The sequence below is a fragment of the Schistocerca gregaria genome, chromosome X (genome assembly GCF_023897955.1).
Source record: "Schistocerca gregaria isolate iqSchGreg1 chromosome X, iqSchGreg1.2, whole genome shotgun sequence".
Classification (NCBI taxonomy): domain Eukaryota; kingdom Metazoa; phylum Arthropoda; class Insecta; order Orthoptera; family Acrididae; genus Schistocerca; species Schistocerca gregaria.
Genome location: NC_064931.1, coordinates 518,892,376 through 518,915,755, shown reverse-complemented (window position 1 = coordinate 518,915,755; position 23,380 = coordinate 518,892,376). Strand labels below are relative to the sequence as shown.

Sequence of the window (23,380 nt, the reverse complement as noted above, 5' to 3'; positions counted from 1 at the left end):
ACCCAAGCCAGATGTGCCTCAGTGAAAGGGCCTCTCTAACAGTGTTTCACAACTTGGGGACGGATGTTATTTCATTTCATTAACATTGTAGAGTAAACCACTGCCTTTAAATGTACAGTGGGTCGGATGCTTCTTAATTTATTAGCAAAGATTTATTATTACAGCCTTACTGGTACGCTGTTGTGAATGCTATTTTAAATAATATGAAGAACATAATATATAAACATATCTCTAAGATTACAGAGAATTGGATTATTAACAATTGTTCATTAAAGGAAAAAAACAAAGTTGTTAATTTGCAATTATAAACATGAAAAAAAATACTTTTTGTCTCATTGTTTTATCCATTAGTTGGAGGGATGTTTCCTTTTTCCCTTGGGAGTTCTGCCAGCAGTGGTTGCATATGGGCACAGTGACGGTTTTTCCTGCACTAAGGAGTGGCTGGTGCCACCAGACCTCTTACTGTGAACTCGGGGGCATACTCCAGGGACAATCATCAGGTGTGGCAGTGGAACATTGTGTGTTTTGGATAAGATGGCCCATGGCTTCACATCCTGGACTGCATGGAAGGTATGCACCTAAAAAAACCTTTCAACCAGCTACATGCTAGCGAGGTGAATGGCTGTTAGGTAAAATGACCACTAGTGGACAGCCTCTTGGGTATTTGCATGAGTACTGCTAAACGATGGGTTGATTAATGTTGACACTGAACATGTATACATATTCCGTAAACTGACACATTACACACAATTTCTGTAAAAGAATAATTCAAATGGTTATCCTTAAAAGGTGTTTATCTACCTAAATAAAGCTTGTTCAGGTGCATGAGGCTCTGTCTGGGTTGCCATTTGTTTCGTTGGTGCCTCGTGGGATTTGTGTGGAGCAGTGTCAAATCTACCCCTGATCGAGTGCATGTACCATCTGGTAGTACCTACACCCACCCAACGGGGAACTTGGGTGGTCAGTCCACCTGAGTAGTAGTCTGAGAATTGTAGTAACAGGTCACAGATTAGATTAGATTAATTACTTATTGCATAGACCCACAAAAGAGGGGATCCTCTTGGGTGTGGAACATGTCAGATAAACACATTACACAAATGTAATTAGAAAAATTGAGTTTCATTAATTTTAATGATCCTCATTCAATAAACAATAAAATTATGTACATGAATTAAAATTAAACTTCTAATATTTACAGGTTAAATACTTGCATCTGCTTTCCATACATTCACCTTTCACACCTGTTACAGCCAAGTATCATCAAAAATTAAAGTAATAAATTTTTATTACAATGGTCTACTGCACTTGTTGAGAAAGTCATAGATGGAATAGGAGTTGCCCACCAAAAATTCCTTTAAATTATGTTTAAATTGTGCCTTGTCTGAAACTAAACTATTAATGGTTGCTGGTAACTTATTGAAAATATGCATTGCTGAATACCGGACTCCTTTCCGGCCAAGAGTAAGTGATTTTAAATCTTTGTTCTTATTACTAGTATTGATACTGTGTACTAAGAAGTTAGTTGGAAAAATATATGTATTACTTACAACGAACTTCATTAAGGAATAAATATACTGAGAAGCTGTGGTTAGTATGCCCAATTCTTTAAATAGGTTCCAACATGATGTTCTTGGATTTACACTATACATTACTCTTATATGCTTCTGTACTCTAAAGTTACGCATTTCACTCCACAGCAGAGTGTGTTCTGCTTTAAAACTTCTGGGGCTCTTGAAACAGAACCTACCCTCTCGTGAGGACTGCTATTACCGACCAAGCGATCCCAGGCACGATTCGTGACCTGCCCCCCATTACTTCCACTAGTACGTCTTCCTCCTCCTTCTCGTACTCCACATATGTTCATCTGCAAGGTTCCAATTTCGAGTCCTGGTCCAGCACACAGTTCAACTTACTAGGAACAATACATTTATTGTTCTTGCTCTGTACGTAAAGTTCTAATTATGACTTTTGTAATGTCCACTGTTGTTATCTGGCTGGAGTTCCACAGAGGGCTTTCTCAGAGTAAGAGCTGTCTTTCAAGCAGGGTAGTATAAATTCACCTGTTTAGAAGATGAAATAATTAGACATGTTACAAGCAGCATGATTATGTACAAGAGAACTTCCTGATGCACTAAGAACCATAGCTATATATTACTACTGTTCTTACCTCATACAAATAGCAAGATATTCAACTGCAAGCACAAGTTATTAACATTACCTGAGTAAGTTTATGGTTGTGACACTAATACATTCTCCAGGTGCAAAGAACGAGACACAATTTGCTAAATTTTAATTCCTTTGAGTCTTCACACACACATTTTCCTGAGGCCTTGCCTACAAACAAAACACAAAGGAAAAAAAGTCATTAAATTATCATCTCAAGTATTTCTTTTAGCATGTAACTTTAAAAATTTCATTATGTCAAAGAGAAATTCCTTTTAATATGAGTACAACATGTTTATACCAACTTCATAGTCACAGTATAGTATCACAATAATGGCATTTCAAAATACTTGACCATATATTCTTACTTTTCCGCATTTTTGCTGTAAAAAAATCTAACAAATGAGCAAACAGGAAAATATTATTAAAATAAAAAATTCTATGGTTTTACAATTTGTAACTATACAATTGTAGATGTAACACAAGTAGGTCTTAGAATGTCTGTACAACTATATTCTAAGATCTATCCATGTTGACATTCTCAATGGTGGTGGTACTAGCTTAGAATATGAGCAGATATTCAAAGTACGTGCCACTACCTTTACTTTTAACATGTGAAAGGAAGCCCAGGTTTCGCTGTACCACTGATATCGGTATTACAGCGAATTACGAAACCTTGAATGGCCAGACAAGGATTTGAATACTGCACCTCCCAAACGCAAATCTATTGCCCCAACCATATTCTACTTAAATCATGAGGCTCAAATGAACTGCGGGAAACTAAAGGGTTTAGGATTTGGACTGAACAATTTTTGTTGAGTAAGAATAATTGTGGACCAATGCCTTATCATATAACCTAGCAGTTAATGTTAACTATTGGTTCAGAAGCAATGAGAGCTGGCAACATTATCTAGGGACAGTGTCAAAGCCTCTTCCAGAAATTGTACAGACTACTATGGCCAGCCAATTAGAGAAATGTTTATTTTGCTTCAATATTACCTTTTGGATTTCTGGTCACGGTGAAAGACTGATCTGTAATGTAGCCTGAAATCTATGTTAGACTGCAGGTGATTGATTGGACCTCAGTTGACAAAAACAAAAAGTATGACGCCAGGAGATTATGTTAGGTACCATTAACTAGACAGCTGAAGCAGTGAGTCAAAAGACTGTTAGCGCACAGGGTCTTCATACATGTCATGTTAGTTTTAATTACAGTCTTGGAAAGGCGAACGAAGACTCAACTTTAATGTTCTGTCAACAACGAGTACAAATGAAATTGAGCACTATCTTAGTTTGGGGAAGGAAATTGGCTGCGTCCTTGCCAGAGGCAAGATCCTGACATTTACATTAAGCCACTTAATGAAACCACAGAAAACCTCGATCTGAATGGCAATGCAGGGATTTAACGTGATGTCCTCCCAAATGTTAGCACAGAACTTTACCCAGAGTGTCACCTTGCTGGATTATTGTAGCTCTGGTTCAATATTGTATGCAGTGCAATAATATTTACTGTTGGAGTAAATACCAAGCAAACTTTTGGTATTAAGACTGTTCATTGGTGGTCTCATGATACAGGTAATGCCACCAATGATATTTGTGATGCAATTCTGTCACTGAATCTTGCATTTTAAATTGTGACAGATTTATTCAATGCCAATGTATTTGCATATTTTGGCTTAAAAACAATTCTCAATGTATGGTATGTTACGCGATATGATTTCATATTTTTGAATTTGGGCTATGAAAAAATTTCAAGATCTACCTAACCTGAAAGTCAACTAGTCTAACAAATTTACTGACAACAACCTAACACCAACTAAGTAATTTCTGTTTAATAATTACCATTTACATCATCTTTACACTTAAATCAAACTGGGCCTTATGTTTCTTACAGGCAAACATTACCACTGCACTGCTACGCCACAATGTAACAGTTGGTCAAACACAAATTACCAGCAATAACAATTTAAATAATAAATAATAGCAATTTTGAAAAGCATTTTAACAACGATAGTAATAACAATGTGCCTGAAATAAAGCACAACTGAGATGTGCAAGTATTAATAAAATTACTGTCTACATTCGATAATGCCACTAATTTGCCTCTATCTCTCTTGATGACACTGATGGGGGCACTACAACCTTTGATTACTTACACAATGTGCGAAGAAAACCCATGTAATGAAAGTAACAATTCTCCCTAATAGTTCGTAAGTATTCTCAAATTCAATGTTTTCTCACTTACCCTTTTCCGTAATGCCCAAGTCAAATCAATCATGTTAAAAATTCAACAGTGGTTGAAGGTGAATGTGCTACGGGTGAATAAATACATTACACCTTCACACTAAACTTGTCAGAGTAACATTCACATCTCAGTGCAACAATTTGAGTCATATACTGAGATTATTCATGTGTACCAAGAGGACATTGAGAGATTTTAAATGTTCTAAATAACTTGGAACTTTGCAAATATAGCATAACTGGTACCTTCTCCCACTATTGTATGTGACTCAGCCTAACACAGGAAAGTCAATTCACGCACAACGTGAAATATCCATGAAGTGGCGCAACAATAAATTAAATAACACTATTGAGAAATGGAAAGAGGTTGAGAATGCGAAAGAAAAGCACCAGAGCAAAGAAATGTTTCAGGTTGGCATGTAACTCTTATCATAACTTACGTTAGTATGTTGTACGGAAATTCGAAAGGACAAGCACTCTAACAAAAGTGACTGGAAATCCACGAACACCAATTTTAACTTCATTTCTAAGTCACAAAATGATGAGTTCAATACGTATTACATTAACCAGCCAAGGATGTAGACATTTTACGATAATTCTTCATGCCATTGATTAGCGTAACGGATCATCTCAATGGATTTGTGCGTTTTAATGTATGACAGTTTCCGAAAAAAATACACTACATTAATCTACCTACTTACGAAAGACATTCATTCACACAAGGAACACTGTCTCGTCAAAAGTAATTGGTACACTTAAGCAAAACGTTCACATTTCTGTTGTATGTTTCAACTGATCGATACGTCTTGAATGTCTCTGATAAACATGTACCTAGCGAACCTTTATGCTACAGTACAGAATACTCAATAATTTCTGTCCTACCTGGTTCTCCTTTAAGAAGCTCATCTCCTGACACACGATCATCAGTAAGCTAGCCAAAAACAAGCCATCTGTTTCTGTCCTCCCATAGCAACACACTTCTCAATATTATCGACACCCATAATTCCTTATTAAGCCAGCATACAGGGATCAGCGTCAGAATTATTGACGAAATCAGCAACCGACATGTAAGTACTGATGAACACGTTAACATTCATGAAGCACATCTTTATTCTTCTGTTTTACGATTGGCAGTCGATATGTCTGCGATATGCAGGAGGTATCCTACAGTTCACATTACTTTGTGCAAAAGTGACGTCATCTTGAGGTCGTGCGCTTCATGAGAGCTCCTATACATACATATATTGCATGCTCTATCGAAGACGTTAACAGCTGACAGGACAATCGAGTTACGAGTAGAATAAACACGAAGATGTTATGTGGACATGTGTCCGGAAACGCTTAATTTCCATGTTAGAGCTCATTTTAGTTTCGTCAGTATGTACTGTACTTCCTCGTTTCACTGCCAGTTGGCTCAATTGAAGGAAGGTAATGTTGACTTCGGTGCTTGTGTTGACATGCGACTCATTGCTCTACAGTACTAGAATCAAGCACATCAGTACGTAGCATCAACAGGTTAGTGTTCATCACGAACATGGTTTTGAAGTCAGTGCAATGTTTACAAATGCGGAGTTGGCAGGTGCCCATTTGATGTGTGGACACCTGCAATGGACGAGGCAATTCTTCGTGCAGTTGACGATAACCCTGATGTCAGCGTCAGAGAAGTTATTGCTGTACAAGGTAACGTTGAACACGTCACTGTATGGAGAGTGCTACGGGAGAACCAGTTGTTTCCGTACCATGTACAGCGTGTGCAGGCACTATCAGCAGCTGATTGGCCTCCACGGGTACACTTCTGCGAATGGTTCATCCAACAATGTGTCAATCCTCATTTCAGTGCAAATGTTCTCTTTATGGATGAGGCTTCATTCCAACGTGATCCAATTGTAAATTTTCACAATCAACATGTGTGGGCTGACGAGAATCCGCACGCAATTGTGCAATCATGTCATCAACACAGATTTTCTGTGAACGTTTGGGCAGGCATTGTTGGTAATGTCTTGATTGGGCCACTTGTTCTTCCACCTACGCTCAATGGAGCACGTTATCATGATTTCATACGAGATAGTCTACCTATGCTGCTAGAACATGTGCCTTTACAAGTACGACACAACATGTGGTTCATGCACGATGAATCTCCTGCACATTTCAGTCGACGTGTTCGTACGCTTCTCAACAACAGATTCGGTGACCGATGGATTGGTAGAGGGGGACCAATTCCATGGCCTCTACGCTCTCCTGACCTCAACCCTCTTGACTTTCATTTATGGGGGCATTTAAAAGCTCTTGTCTACGCAACCCTGGTACCAAACGTAGAGACTCTTCGTGCTCGTATTGTAGACAGCTGTGATACAATACGCTATTCTCCAGGGCTGCATCAGCGCACCAGGGATTCCATGCGACGGAGGGTGGATGCATGTATCCTCGCTAATGGAGGACATTTTGAACATTTCCTGTAACAAAGTGTTTGAAGTCACGCTGGTACGTTCTGTTGCTGTGTGTTTCCATTCCATGATTAATGTGATTTGAAGAAAAGTAATAAAATGAGCTCTAACGTGGAAAGTAAGTGTTTCTGGACACATGTCCACATAACATATTTTCTTTCATTGTGTGTGAGGAATGTTTCCTGAAAGTTTGGCCGTACCTTTTTGTAACACCCTGTATATGGCTTCAAGAGATATTATGATAACCGAGAATAGAGAACTTATATTATTTATCTGTTGCGTAATGAATAATTCTATCATTTACAGAGGTGGAAGTGCAACATCCATAGTGAATCTCCCACAGAACTTCAGCAGTGGCATCAGTTTATCGGCCCCCTGCAGAGTACATTGTTTCCATCCCACACCACGCCTGTCCTAAAACCAACAACTTCCCCAGTGCCATCCTAACATCCCCCAACCTCCTTGGACACCTCACTGGTGCAGTCCTCAATCCGACTGTAAGCGACCACGTACCTGTACTCGTCACCATGTCCCCTATCCCGTCTCATCCCTATGCATCCTAACCCAATCTCCATCCAAAACTACTCCCAGGCCAACTGGAATTTTTACTAATAATCCATAGACAACCACACTGGAGGTCACCTCCTATCCTACCAGCATCCTGACGATACCCTTCCGGCCACATCCTTTCTGCAGTGCACCTTATCAGATGCAACATCTACCCTCATTCCTACCAAGACCATATATATGTACCATCTCCCCCTCCCCCAACAAGCCCAAATCTGCATCCAAGAATCCCATTCTATTTACTGGTCCTTCTTAAGAACTTGTGTCTGGGATACACTCACATGCAACTGGAAAATACAGACACATGAGGAATTTATTAAAGCCAAAAAAGAAACGCCAGGACTGGCACCAGAATCAACATTGCACTCCCCATTAACTGTTCTAAGTACTGGAAAGCATTACACCAACTCACTGGCAATAACCCCATATGTCATTACCTTCTCCTTCACAACAGCCATCTCTTTCATGACAACCTGAGCATTACTGAGCGTTTTGCAGCCTATCTCTCCAATGTCTTCTCCACTCCTGGTGGCCCTCATTTTGATTACCCACTGTCCCCTACATCCACAAATGTACAAATACTGCTGTCCCATCCCTGGCTACCAGCTTCCAGTACTTGGATAACAGACCACAAACAGAATTTAATACACCAAAGACAACAAAAGACATCAAACAAGTACTCTACAAAAAACACAACACTGGATTACTTATCGACACATCAAAGAATGCCCCATCTCCTATCTCATCACCTTTACAACACTTTACACCATTTTCCTCTCCACATATTACTGTCCTCAATAATAGAAAAACCTCTGAAATCCTACTGTTCCTCAAACCCAACATAATTCCTACTCATACCTCCCTTGCTGCCCCATATGTCTCACCTCTGTTTTTAGTAAGGTCTTCGGTCCAGTCCTCTACTAATGCATCTATCAACACTTGAACCAACACTACCTTCTCCCTGTTACCCAATGTGGCTTCTATCCCAATTTTTCCTCTGATGACCAGCTCCTGCACATCACCCATCTCCTATCCCATCAACTTAACTCCTCTAAATGGCATTCTGGCCTACTTTTCAAACTGAACACTTCCAGTTAACGATCTCTGCCTTATTGTATCTCTCCTACTAATCGCCCCTCCTTTGTCACTATTAACAATACCAGTTCCCATACCTTCCAGCCCACTGCAGGTGTCCTCTCTCTTCTCCTTTATCTCCTCTACACTGCTCATAAGCCCACTACACCCACCAGTCCACCTCCTTCAGTGTGCTGATGACACTGATTTCCTTTCACCATACACCATACTCAAGAAATCCTAATGATTCCTCCAAGTCAACCTCAGTCAGTTCACCTCCTGTTGTCACCTGTGGCTCCTCAAGATTAACCCTCCACCCACAAAAAAACTGCCCAATGATTATAAGATGAACCACCCAACCTTCTGCCTGCATGTCTTCTACCTTATCATTTATGACCGCCATCTCCAGTTAACTAACACACTAAAATTTCTTGGACTAACTCTTGACCAGCTGCTACCATGGAACCCTCACTTACTAACCATCCAACAGAAAGCCCACAGTAGATCTGACATCCTCCGCTATGCAAATGTTGCATGGATCTCTGCCCAACCAAAATTCTATACGTCCCTCCAAATCCTTGAATGCCATACACATCTTGCTTTCCACTTTCCTTTACATTCCTTCACATGGACCCACTACCATCTCATCAGATTCCCACTCCTCCTCACACTCATGAAACACCTTTCTCCTTCCATACTATCTGAAAACTGGATTGCAATCACCCCATTGTCACCCCTCTGATCACCAACCTGGTATGCTGCTGCACCTTTACAAACATGTCGCACCACTCCTATACCTATACACACTCCGTATCCCATTCCAACGCAATTTCAACGAATTACCTCTCCCATACAACGAAATTCACTTAATGCTACACTCTACAGCTTTTCCCACCTGTTTCCAATCCACATTAGGGCTCTCCCTCTCTCTCTTACCTGCCCATTTCACTCCCTCTCTTCCTTTTCTGATATGACAGTCCTTTCCCCCTCCCCCCCCCCCCCCCCCCCACTGCCACCACAATCGCCCTCACTTCCTGTGTTTCCCAATATTCATCTTGCTGCTTACCATCTTTCTAAGATACCAATCAACAGTTCATAAATTTATACTCACCATCATCCAAACATTTAATCTCCTCATGTGTTCATCACTCACCACAGGTCCTTCATTTTTTTATTGAAAATGCAGTGCTTCGTTGCAACTAATGTTTTTTTTTTTTCATTTTAAGGTTTGAAACGTCCATTCTTATGTTCTTATCTCTACCTGTTAAACCATCTACTTTCCTTTTTAAACACTGAAGGAAGAAAGTTGCTCTGTATATTTTAATCATCTCTGCATTGTATTTGTAAAATTATTTTAAAATTAGCATTCATAAATATGTTTTGTCATTTCTTCATTAATTTTTTGAAAGTGCTCTAGGCTGAAGAGTGGCATATTGTGCTGCTAGCAACCCACCACCACCAACCATTTGGCGCGAGGGGGACGGAATAACAATGCAGTGAAATATTATAGAAAAAAAATGTCTGCCCAGTAATCTCACTGCTATTGATCTTAATGGAAGTGCTCATGTTTCGATACAAAATCAAATAACAGTAGTAGTGCGCCGAGTGGCCTGGCACATTATTTTGAATATGGGAAAATACGGCAAAAAGTTCGTGTGTCTACTTTGTGATAGACAAGTATAAAGCCAGGTTCCCACAGGCATCAATTTCTTACACATCATCCCCTTACTATTACAGTTAAATGCACGTTAGTGTTCCTCACATCAAATCATAAAATGTTACTTATGCGACTTTCAAGATGCCAACAAACGAAATTATTCGTATGGCAATTTAGTAGATTTTAACAGAACAGCTTATAGTGACATTAATGCACAAAAATCGAACACACGAATATTGGATAAGGAAACAGGCATCTCTCAGGAATTCTTTTGGAACATCCACTACACTAGAAAATGAATTCTCTGCCAAGGACGAAGTTTTGTTCTAAAATCATTTTCGAATGAGTGAAACCTATATTGAAATTTTTAAGCCATATTTCTGGCATTGTATATAAGTCTAGTACACATATGTAAGACGCCATGCCAGCTTGTATTAAGTGACAAGTAACACTGAAATATCTGGCAGCTGGAGTCACTGCACCATATGTATTGTGTTCTGTACAGTATTGAACGTAAATCAGAAAGTAAGGTTTTTGTCTCAACAGTTCAGTTTTGTTTTTATTTTGAGGGTTAGTCAAGGTTTTGATAGATCACAGATGCTGTGAATATACGTTTGTTTTACTGGTACAGTACTTAATTTTACAACCAAAACTTTTTAGTACTGTGGAGAACAGACAGCACTCAATGATAGCGCCAACATAAATATTGTTAGATTTGCGCAGTATTTTAATATTTGTCAAGAGTAATTTTAAATCCCTAAAGTCATAAATAAATTTCTATTTCACTGTAATATTTACATTCAATGACTAAAGAAAAAACTAATATTATTATAATAAACGAAATAATGCTTTCACAGTACTATCTCTTCTGCAGTAATACGAACGTCAGCAAGGCTACACTCTCAGCTACAGTACTTTTTAATCCATTTCATCACTTCAAACATTGTTGTGTATTTCCTTCACAAATAAGTGATGATAAAGAGTTGCTGAATGCTAGAAAGATGTTCATATCACACTGTTTAAGAATAATTTCCCACTTTAGAAAGTGTGGAAGTTTGGTGTTTCCACAAGTAAGTGGACTTACACAAGAGATAGTGGAGTGATTCACGAATGAGAAATTGATGCCTGTGGAAACCTGGCCTCACTCAATAACATTTTTTATTTATACTTAGAAGGTAGGTCTCGTAGTTTCCCAGTGACATGCAAGAATGGGAACGATTTTGTGACATTGCAAAGGAATATGTGTGGGGAATCTGCTGTGTACGGACACAGGAGGAGCTGGCCACTGTTCACGAACAGCTGAACATGCTGATGGCCATTGTCAGCCGTCTTCAGGCTGCTGCCTCGGAGTGTAGCGGCAGTGGGGAGTCTGGTGCGTAGCATGGTACACCACAGGTGTTACATGCTTCACCCACAGTCCCTGCTGCCGAGACATCTTCGTAGGTAGAGGGCGCAGTTGACCCACCCTCTCCCCAAGGGGAGTGGCGGGTTCAACGGCGTTTGTGTTGCACGAGGCAGAGGATCAATGTGGAGGCTGGCCGTGTGGCGTCGCCCGCTCTGCCTGTGAGTGGACCTATGGCTGCTCCTTCAGCAAGGTCCGAGCAGGCACACGAGGGGAGGGGTTTATTAGTGATTGGGAGCTCCAATGGTAGGCGGGTGATGGAGCCCCTTAGGGAAAGGGGAAGAAGGCCAGTGTTCACTCTGTCTCCTTGCTGGGCAGTCTCATCCGAGATGTGGAGGAAGCCGTGCCGGCGGCGATAGAGAGCACTGGGTGCACCCGACTGCAAATTGTTGCTCATATCAGCACCAATGACTCCTGCCGTCTGGGTTCAGAGGTCATCCTCAATTCATACAGGTGGTTGGCGGAGTTGGTGAAGGCAGAAAGCCTCGCTCGTGGGTTGGAATCTTAGATAACTATTTGTAGTGTCGTTCGCAGAACCGATCGCGGTCCTCTGGTTTGGAGCCGAGTTGAAGGCTTAAACCAGAGGCTCAGACGATTCTGCTTAGATCTGGGGTGCAAATTTCTCGACCTCCACTATTGGGTGGAGAAATTTAGGGTCTCCCTGAATAGGTCAGGCGTGCACTACACGCAGCAAGCGGGTACAAGGGAAATGTACGTGTGGAGTGCACATGTGGTTTTTTTTAGGTTAGAGAATTCCCTCCCTAGGCCCGACAAGATGCCTCCTGAGACACGACAAGGTAGCAGTAGGCAAAACGCAACAGCGAATGACAATATTAATGTGGTAATAGTAAACTGCAGGAATGTCTATAGAAAGGTCTCAGAACTGCTCTCATTAATAAACGGTCACAATGCCCACATAGTACTAGGGACAGAAAGTTGGCTGAAGCAATATGTAACCAGTAATGATATTCTAAACTCAGATTGGAATGTACACTCCTGGAAATGGAAAAAAGAACACATTGACACCGGTGTGTCAGACCCACCATACTTGCTCCGGACACTGCGAGAGGGCTGTACAAGCAATGATCACACGCACGGCACAGCGGACACACCAGGAACCGCGGTGTTGGCTGTCAAATGGCGCTAGCTGCGCAGCATTTGTGCACCGCCGCCGTCAGTGTCAGCCAGTTTGACGTGGCATACGGAGCTCCATCGCAGTCTTTAACACTGGTAGCATGCCACGACAGCGTGGACGTGAACCGTATGTGCAGTTGACGGACTTTGAGCGAGGGCGTATAGTGGGCATGCGGGAGGCCGGGTGGATGTACCGCCGAATTGCTCAACACGTGTGGCGTGAGGTCTCCACAGTACATCGATGTTGTCGCCAGTGGTCGGCGGAAGGTGCACGTGCCCGTCGACCTGGGACCGGACCGCAGCGACGCACGGATGCACGCCAAGACCGTAGGATCCTACGCAGTGCCGTAGTGGAACGCACCGCCACTTCCCAGCAAATTAGGGACACTGTTGCTCCTGGGGTATCGGCGAGGACCATTCGCAACCGTCTCCATGAAGCTGGGCTACGGTCCCGCACACCGTTAGGCCGTCTTCCGCTCACGCCCCAACATCGTGCAGCCCGCCTCCAGTGGTGTCGCGACAGGCGTGAATGGAGGGACGAATGGAGACGTGTCGTCTTCAGCGATGAGAGTCGCTTCTGTCTTGGTGCCAATGATGGTCGTATGCGTGTTTGGCGCCGTGCAGGTGAGCGCCACAATCAGGACTGCATACGACCGAGGCACACAGGGCCAACACCCGGCATCATGGTGTGGGGAGCGATCTCCTACACTGGCCGTACACCTCTGGTGATCGTCGAGGGGACACTGATCAGTGCACGGTACATCCAAACCGTCATCGAACCCATCGTTCTACCATTCCTAGACCGGCAAGGGAACTTGCTGTTCCAACAGGACAATGCACTTCCGCATGTATCCCGTGCCACCCAACGTGCTCTAGAAGGTGTAAGTCAACTACCATGGCCAGCAAGATCTCCGGATCTGTCCCCCGTTGAGCATGTTTGGGACTGGATGAAGCGTCGTCTCACGCGGTCTGCACGTCCAGCACAAACGCTGGTCCAACTGAGACGCCAGGTGGAAATGGCATAGCAAGCCGTTCCACAGGACTACATCCAGCATCTCTACGATCGTCTCCATGGGAGAATAGCAGCCTGCATTGCTGTGAAAGGTGGATATACACTGTACTAGTGCCGACATTGTGCATGCTCTATTGCCTGTGTCTATGTGCCTGTGGTTCTGTCAGTGTGATCATGTGATGTATCTGACCCCAGGAATGTGTCAATAAAGTTTCCCCTTCCTGGGACAATGAATTCACGGTGTTCTTATTTCAATTTCCAGGAGTGTATATTTCAGAGACAGGCTGGACAGTGAAGGGGAAGGCGTGTTTATAGCGATAAAAAGTGCAATAGTATCGAAGGAAATTGACGGAGGTACGAAATATGAAATAATTGGGTGAACGTCACGGTTAAAGCAAGCTCAAACATGGTGATTGGATGTCTATATAGGCTGTTGCGGCAGAACTCCTGAAGGAAAATTTAGAAAATATTTCGAGTAGTTTTCCTGGCTATGTTATAGTTTTGGGTGGAGATTTTAATTTACCAGATATAGACTGGGAGACTGAAACGTTTATAACTGTTGGCAGGGACAAAGAAGCCAATGAAATTTTTTTAAGTGCATTATCTGAAAACTACCTTGAGCAGTTAAACAGAGAACCGACTCGTGACGATAACATATTAGACCTTCTGGTGACAAACAGGCCCGAACTATTTGAAACAGTTAACGCAGAACAGGGAATCAGCGATCATAAAGCGGCTACAGCATCGGTGATTTCAGCCATAAATAAAAATATTAAAAAAGCTAGGAAGATTTTTCTGTTCAGCAAAAGTGACAAAAAGCAGATTTCAAAGTACTTGACGGCTCAACACAAAAGTTTTGTCTCAAGTACTGATAGTGTTGAGGATCAGTGGACAAAGTTCAAAACCATCGTACAAAATGCATTAGATGAGTATGTGCTAAGCAAGATCGTAAGAGATGGAAAAGAGCCACCATGGTACAACAACCGAGTTATAAAACTGCTGCGGAAGCAAAGGGAACTTCACAGCAAACATAAACATAGCCAAAGCCTTGCAGACAAACAAAAATTACTCGAAGCTAAATGTAGTGTGAGGAGGGCTATGCGAGAAGCGTTCAATGAATTCGAAAGTAAAGTTCTATGTACTGACTTGGCAGAAAATCCTAAGAAATTCTGGTCTTATGCCAAAGCGGTAGGTGGATCAAAACAAAATGTCCAGACACTCTGTGACCAAAATGATACTGAAACAGAGGATGACAGACTAAAGGCCGAAATACTAAATGTCTTTTCCCAAAGCTGTTTCACAGATGAAGAGTGCACTGTAGTATCTTCTATAGATTGTCGCACAGATGACAGAATGGTAGATATGGAAATATATGACAGAGGGATGTAAAAAGAACTGAAATCGCTCAAAAGAGAAAAGGAAGCTGGACCTGATGAGATACCAGTTCATTTTACACAGAGCACACGAAGAAAATGCCTCCCTTCTTGCAGCGGTGTACCGTAGGTGTGTAGAAGAGCGTAGCATTCCAAAAGATTGGAAAAGGGCGCAGGTCATCCCCGTTTTCAAGAAGGGACGTCGAAAAGATGTACAGAACTATAGCCCTATATCTTCCACGTAGATCAGTTGTAGAATTTGGGAACACAAATTATGTTCGAGTATAATGACTTTTCTGGAGACTAGAAATATATTCTGTAGGAATCAGCATGGGTTTCGAAAAAGACGATCGTGTGAATCCCAGCTCACACTATTCGTACACGAGACACAGAGGGCCATAGACATGGGTTCCCAAGTAGATGCCGTGCTTCTTGACTTCCGCAAGCTCGGTTGATACAGTTCCCCACAGTCTTTTAACGAACAAAGTAAGAGCATATGGACTATCAGACCAATTGTGTGATTGGACTGAAGAGTTCCTAGATAATAGAACGCAGCATGTCATTCTTAATGGACATTCCAAAGTAAGAGTAATTTCAGGTGTGCCGCAGGAGAGTGCTGTAACACCGTTCCTATTCACAATATATAGAAATTAATTACCTTGTGGATAAGATCAGAAGTTCACTGAGGCTTTTCGCGGATGATGCTGTAGTATATCGAGAGGTTGTAACAATGGAAAATTGTACTGAAATGCAGGAGGATCTGCAACGAATTGACGTATGGTGTAGGGAATGGCAACTGAATCTCAATGTAGACAAGTGTAATGTGCTGCGAATACATAGAAAGAAAGATCCTTTATCATTTAGCTACAATATAATAGGTCAGCAACTGGAAGCAGTTAATTCAATAAATTACATCTACATCTACATTTATACTCCGCAAGCCACCCAACGGTGTGTGGCGGAGGGCACTTTACATGCCACTGTCATTAAGTCCCTTTTCTGTTCCAGTCGCGTATGGTTCGCGGGAAGTACAACTGTCTGAAACCCTCCGTGCGCGCTCGAATCTCTTTAATTTTACATTCGTGATCTCCTCGGGAGGTATAAGCCTGAAATCTACCTTCTATTACTCTTTCTAAACAGATAAACCTTCCTCCCTTTTTTTATATTCATATTAACTTCCATATTCAGGGATGCTGGAACGGCCTTATGATCACTGATTCCCTGTTCTGCACTTACAGAGTTGAAAAGTTCGGGTCTGTTTGTTATCAGTAGGCCCAAGATGTTATCTCCACGAGTCGGTTCTCTGTTGAATTGCTCGAGGTATTTTTTTGGATAGTGCTCTGAGTATAACGTCACTCGATGCTCTGTCCCTACCACCCGTCCTAAACATCTTAGTGTCCTAGTCTATATCTGGTAAATTGAAATCTCCGCCTAAGGCTATAACATTCTGAAAAAAATTATGTGAAATGTATTCCAAATTTTCTCTCAGTTGTTCTGCCACTAATGTTGCTGAGTCGGGAGGTCGGTAAAAGGAGCCAACTATTAACCTAGCTTGGTTGTTGAGTGTAACCTCCACCCATAACAATTCACAGGAACTATCCAGTTCTACTTCACTACAGGATAAACAACTACTATCAGTGACAAACACGCCACTACCGGTTGCATGCAATCTATCCTTTCTAAACACTGTCTGTGCGTTTGTAAAAATTTCTGCAGAATTTATCCCTGGCTTCAGCCAGCTTTCAGTACCTATAGCGATTTCAGCTTCGGTGCTTTCTATCAGCGCTTGAAGTTCCGGTACTTTACCATTGCAGCTTCGACAATTTACAATTACAATACCGATTGCTGCTTGGTCCCCACATGTCCTGACTTTGCCCCGCCCCCTTTGAGGCTGTTACCCTTTCTGTACTTTCCCAAGGCCATCTAACCTATAAAAACCGCCCAGTCCACGCTACACAACCCCTGCTACTCGTGTAGCCGCTTGCTGCGTGTAGTGGACACCTGACCTATCCAGCGGAAACCGAAAGCCCACCACCCTATGGCGCAAGTCGAGGAATCTGCAACCCACATGGTCGCAGAACCGTCTCAGCCTCTGATTCAGACCCTCCACTCGTCTCTGTACCAAAGGTCTGCAGTCAGTCCTGTCGACGAAGCTGCAAATGGTGAGCTCTGCCTTCATCCCACTAGCGAGACTGGCAGTCTTCACCAAATCAGATAGCCGGCGGAAGCCAGAGAGGATTTCCTCCGATCCATAGCGACACACATCATTGGTGCCGACATGAGCGACCACTTGCAGATGGGTGCACCCTGTACCCTTCATGGCATCCAGAAGGACCCTTTCCACATCTGGAATGACTCCCCTCCCCCCGGTATGCGCACGAAGTGCACTTTGGTTTTCTTCCCTTCTCTTGCTGCCATATCCCTAAGGGGCCCCATTACACGCCTCCGTTGGAGCTCCCAACTACCAGTAAGCCCACCCTCTGTGACCGTCCGGATCTTGCAGACTGAGGGGAAACCTCTGGAACAGGACAAGCAGCCATCTCCGGCCAAAGGTCAGTATCAGCCTGAGACAGAGCCTGAAACGGGTTCGTCAGGCAAACTGGAGAGGCCTTCCGTTCAGCCATCCGGAATGTCTTTCGCCCCCTGCCACACCTCGAAACGACGTCCCACTCTACCATAGGTGAGGGATCAGCCTCAATGTGGGCAGTATCCCAGGCAGCCACAGTCCTAGTCCGATCGGGGGATGCGTGGGACGAGCTGGCCATACCCGACAAACCCCCATCTGGACCCCCACAGTGATGCCCATTGGCAACAGCCTCAAGCTGTGTGACTGAAGCCAAAACTACCTGAAGCTGGGAGTGAAGAGATGCCAACTCAGCCTGCATCCGAACACAACAGTTGCAGTCCCTATCAATGCCAAAAACTGTTGTGCAAAGAACATCTGAACTCATCTACAGAGAGCACAAACAATTCGACACAAAATTTAAACGGTTATTAAAATACAAGATTGCCTAGTAAATGCAGTAATGCTGCTACTTGAGCACTGCTGACACACTGCTCGGCGGCGGAAGTATACTACGCGATTTTACACTATTCAGGTACTAAAACGCGATGCTACAACTATCAAATACTATAATACGCCCGAAATTTATGAATTAAACAATGCAAGTACCAAAAACACGCAAAGAAATTAAGAATTAAAAAATGTAGCAATAAGTGAGCTAAGAGTATACGACTTGCAGCTGGCAGCTGCTTATCCAACGGCGGCAGGGAGCACACTGGCTGTGACCAACCGAGTAATGGGCATTAGGAGTGAGTAGGCATTAGGAGGGAGTAGGCATTAGGAGTGATTTAAAATGGAATGACCATATAAAATCAATCATCGGTGAAGCAGATGCCAGACTGAGATTCATTGGAAGTAACCTTAAAGAAATGCAGTCCAAAAACAAAGGAAGTGGGTTACAGTACACTTGTTCGCCAACTGCTTGAATACTGCTCACTAGTGTGGGATCTGTACCAGATAGAGTTGATAGAAGAGATAGAGAAGATCCAATGGAGAGCAGTGCGATTTGTTACAGGGTAATTTAGTAATCGCGAAAGTGTTACGGAGCTGATAGATAAACTCCAGTGGAAGACTCTGCAAGAGAGATGCTCAGTAGCTCGGTACGGGCTTTTGTTGAAGTTTTGAGAACATACCTTCACCGAGGTGTCAAGCAGTATATTGCTCCCTCCTACGTACATCTCACAAAGAGACCATGAGTATAAAATCAGAGATACTAGAACCCACACAGAGGCATACCGACAATCTTTCTTGTCGCAAACAATATGAGAGTGGAATAGAAGGGAGAACCGATAGAGGCACTCAAGGTACTCTCCGCCACACGCTGTCAGGTGGCTTGTGGAGTGTGGATGTAGATGTAGATGAAGAGAAAAACTAAGATTAAATTCTCGTAGATGAGGTTTACAGATATGAAAAATTTCGGTGAAATTGTGGCCTTTTTTACTGTAAAATTATTAGTTGTGAAGCAAAATATTACAGTTTCAACCATGTAGCCATTATCAAGCTGAAATAATTGTGTTTTAACGCCAATTCACACAGACCATCATGTCACAGCGCCTCTAGGTTTCTTGGGAGGAAAGTTTTAACGACAATGTCGTCTGCTTAGGTCGGAAGCTAATTTTATAGCAGTGAATTGTGTGTTTCGCTGCGCTTATTTTGCTATAAGAGTGGAATTTGTACTTCTGTCTCTTCTAAATTTTTATTTATTATTGTGCTCTGGTTTCATATCAAATTGCAGAGGTTTCATGTCGACATGGGCATTTTTTCATTGAGTATTCTTCCACAAGTGGAGTCACATACCAGAAAGTGAGAAATTATTTAGGTTTTACAATAACAGAACATTTTAAGTGAAAAGTTGGCTCTAATGAAGGAAAAAAATACTGTTTTTATGAAGTTATTAGTTACATTAGAAAAATGGTTGGATAAGGTAGACAGACTCTATTTATTCCCTCATAAATATTGTTTGATTTGTTTGTGTGTGTATATTTTCGACTGCAAATAAATGGCAATGTTTTGAAATAGTGTTTCACTTCTCGGTACTTTGCCACAAAAAACTGTCAAAAATATACCCATGAAGTTTGTTTTGGCCAATAATAAATATTATCGTTGCAAGTTCCTCAATTCTGATACTATATTCTGACTTTTTTCAGCATATTTTTAGATTGCATATTTTTAGATCTAACCAAAGCATTTCACCTCATTAACCATGACCCATTACTAGAGTAGCTGTATTGCTATACTGCCTGTGGAAAAGTGTAGAATTATTTTAAATTATATCTGTGTGACAGCGTACCCCAAGATTTTGTTTTAGGCGCCCTGCTCTTCTAGGTTTTTATTAATGACTTTCCAAACCATCTAACGAGGCCTGAATCAGTACTTCTGCAGACGATACAACTCTCTTTATCAAAGGACAGAGTGAAGGCGACATACAAGAAAAAATAATTTCAGTAAAAAATGGGACAGTAGAATGGTTCAGGGACAACTATTTAATTTTAAATGACAAAAAAGCGCATGGATGAATTAGAAACAAAGTAAAAAATAACATAAGTAGAGATAGTGAACTGTATAATAGAACAAATATGTGTCAGATGTATGGTTAGATGACAATTTAAGATGGAAAAAACTGTTGAGTTATTGAATAAAAAACTTAGTAAATAGCATTATATATTTCAAAAACGTACTCTTATGTATGTAGCCCTAAAAGCTATGGTATTATATTATAGGGGAATACATCATTTTCAAAAAATTTGTTTCAAGTTCCAACAGAGAGCCATTCTCGTCCACAGAGAACAATGTAGAGAAATCTTAAAGGAATTACAGGTTTTCACTCTCCCCAGTTTATTCATTTATGAATCTATTAAGCCGCATCAATAAATCTCTACTCTAAGCAATCAAGTACATAACTATGATACCAGAAACAGGAAAAAAATCACAGAGACATTCATCCGAAAGCCCTGTACAAATGTAGTGTGATGTATCTTCCAAAAATAATGTTCAATGCCTTCTCTAAAGAAATAAAAAACTTCAAAACTTACATAAATTTAAAAAAAGATTTACAGAAACTATTGTTAAGCAAAAGTTACTGGAGTGTTGATGAATTTCTTTGTCATCATAAAAGATAGGTCTCATCATTTGATTTTTTCTATGAACCATTTTTATTTAATCTGTATGTATAAAGAAGACAACAAATTTGTGCATATATGTAATAACAATGTTATTTCCTATAAATGATAAAAAGTAAAAATATAATTTGCTCTCTTTCTCTCTGTTTCTGTACGACAATTCATATATGATCTGTATGTTAAGCAGATGATAATAACTTGAACTGAATTGAGCATGGTACCTCGTAACTTCAATTACACCAGTCGTTACTGCACTAAGCGAACTGACATGAGGTGCTGTGATGGACAGTGTGAATAAAATCTGAAGTGATAGTGCCATGAGGTGTCATGTGACAGCCATTGTGAACTGGCATGTAGCACACATCAAAACCCAACAGTCATTGGACATGGTGTAACGCAGAAGCTGCTTCCACTGCATTGTGTTCATGATTACAATCTCTGCTGTGTATTGCATTCTTTGAATTGCATATCAAGTATGTTTCTCATATTCTGCTTGACGTTTTCTCACAACTGTAATACTGTGTGGAATCAGTGATTACATATCTATTTTTATTTCATATAAACAGAATCTGGCTTCATTGCATGTTCTGCAGGCTCAAGTACATATGTTATTGCTTATGAAACTATCTGTGAACTACTCGATTGAAATGTGTTGTATTTTTTGCTCGTATTCTACTTTATTTTTGTGCACATCACTTTTCCATACTTTCACACAATTTCATGGAGAACTCCGAAATTTTCATTGGAGTGAGAGGACGAATTCAGTACATTGGTTTCTGCTAAAATCTATTCGTTGTAGTACTTGTTAATAATAACTTCAACATTTGTGTAGCTACTATGGCATTTTTAGTATTTTCAAAAGAGAATGTTCCACTAACTAAGTCTAAAACGCATGCGCAGTGAGAAGGAGCAATGCCATTTAAAGCAGACTACATACTCATTCAGTGACAAGATGTAATAAAGTTGAATACAAATACTGTCAAAAGCACTAACATGTAGAAAACACCTTGTCCCTCTGAGAAGCTCTGGCCACATTTCCTATTTCACATTTCTGTAACACTAAGTGTAACACTAAGTCATTTCTATCCTGAGCCATAGGAATCCTGTGAACTACACTACTCCTTAGTCCTAACGAAATTATCAGTGAAAATTCGTCATATCTACTTATCAGCTCTGTTTTCACCTTCAGTAAAGCCTTTGAATCGAAAGGTGCTTATTCGCTTCCTGGTTTCCTTGGGGGTTTACAAACGACAAGGCTTGTGTAACTTCTCATCAAGTCTACAGAAATTTCATTTCTAGGATCTTTGAAGACTGCATAGCGAATCAGTTAAAAATAGCAATTCAAACCAAAGAAAGCGCTTACCACACAGATTCTTGAGAATTGTGATTTATTTGTGTGTTTTCTATGTGATATTGATAGTCTTCTAACATACATTTGGACTGCTCACCATACGCTACTTCATCACAGCAGTTGTTTCAATAGTCTGGAATTACTTGCCAGTATGGACTCACTTCACCAGGGGAAACAAAATACTCGAAACATTCTCTATGAGGGAATAAAGTTGTGCAACCAATGACTCAAGGAGATGAAAAGGATTACTAATATAAATCAGTTTAAAAAGGCAATTGAAACGTAATTTATATGAGCCGTGTGTACTTCCCTGTATCCACGGCTCGTTTGAGCGCCGTGTGGAACCAATATCTTTGGTAATCGACAGTGTTAGGGAGCGATCGGGCAGGTCACGCCTGGCAGCTTTATTCTTCGTTGTGTGTGCTCCAACTGGGTTTTAAGTGTATTGTTCCGGAGGGTTTTTACTACTGTGGCAGGCTTTTAACCTGCGCATGACCATTCAGTGTCTTCTCTGAGTTTTGAAAAATCGTCAACTGTGTTTTATAACTTTCTGGTAAATTTTATTTTTTTTAACTGTCCTCCATGAACGTCTCCGTGTTAGTCTATTTTTTACCTCCATTTTCTCGCATTATTCTGTTTTAAGTTCCCCTTTATCGCCTTGTGTATGTAACATTTTATTCTTATTTTAAGTTGTCATGTCACTCAGCTGAAGAGCAGCGGATTGTGCCGCTCACAGCCCTCACAATAAAGAAAAAAAAACGCTGGAGGAGGTTGTTGTGCAGTGGCCTTTGTGCCTGTTCTAGTGACGTCTACATCCTGCCTTCCGCGTACGGATGTTGTTATCAAACCCACACTTCTACCTGTGGAGGAACGCTGGCTTGGTTGTGCCCCTCTGTCCGCTCTTCATTGGTTGTCCGCGGGAGGCGGATGGCAGTTTAATCATCGCCTGTGTCGACGAAGGCAAACAAACAGTAACCATCATGGGGCAGTGGAGCCGCCGTTCGACGAGGGTTTGGGTCCGTGAGCAGTTCGGCTGGGTCGGTGTCTGCCGGGACGACTGGGAACGGCTCAGAATTGTGTACATCAGTCCCGAACAAACGACAAAATGCGCCGAGGGAAAGGAGAAAAGAAGTTAAGTGTGAATGTTGCAAGTTGATCATCCTTTGGGATTGAGTTCATCCAGTCGTCTTTCCCGCCTAATGGCCACCACTGTGGCTATCCTCTGTTCTGTTCACTGTTGCAATTCTGACAGTGCAGATTCCTCCACGCATCGTTGATAA

At 41.6% G+C, this 23,380-nt stretch overlaps 1 protein-coding gene and 1 long non-coding RNA gene across 2 annotated transcripts in view; one reads left to right on the top strand and one right to left on the bottom strand.

Moving 5' to 3' along the window:
- Nucleotides 1–23,380, top strand: part of LOC126298210 (regucalcin-like) — a 403,275-nt gene that overhangs the window by 269,465 nt on the left and 110,430 nt on the right. The gene's annotated exons all lie outside the window — the stretch shown is intronic.
- Nucleotides 1,101–5,539, bottom strand: LOC126298218 (uncharacterized). Its single transcript, XR_007552593.1, has 3 exons — nt 5,287–5,539; nt 2,219–2,334; nt 1,101–2,060 (listed from the first exon to the last, which is right to left on the bottom strand). It is a non-coding gene; the product is annotated as an uncharacterized LOC126298218 (long non-coding RNA).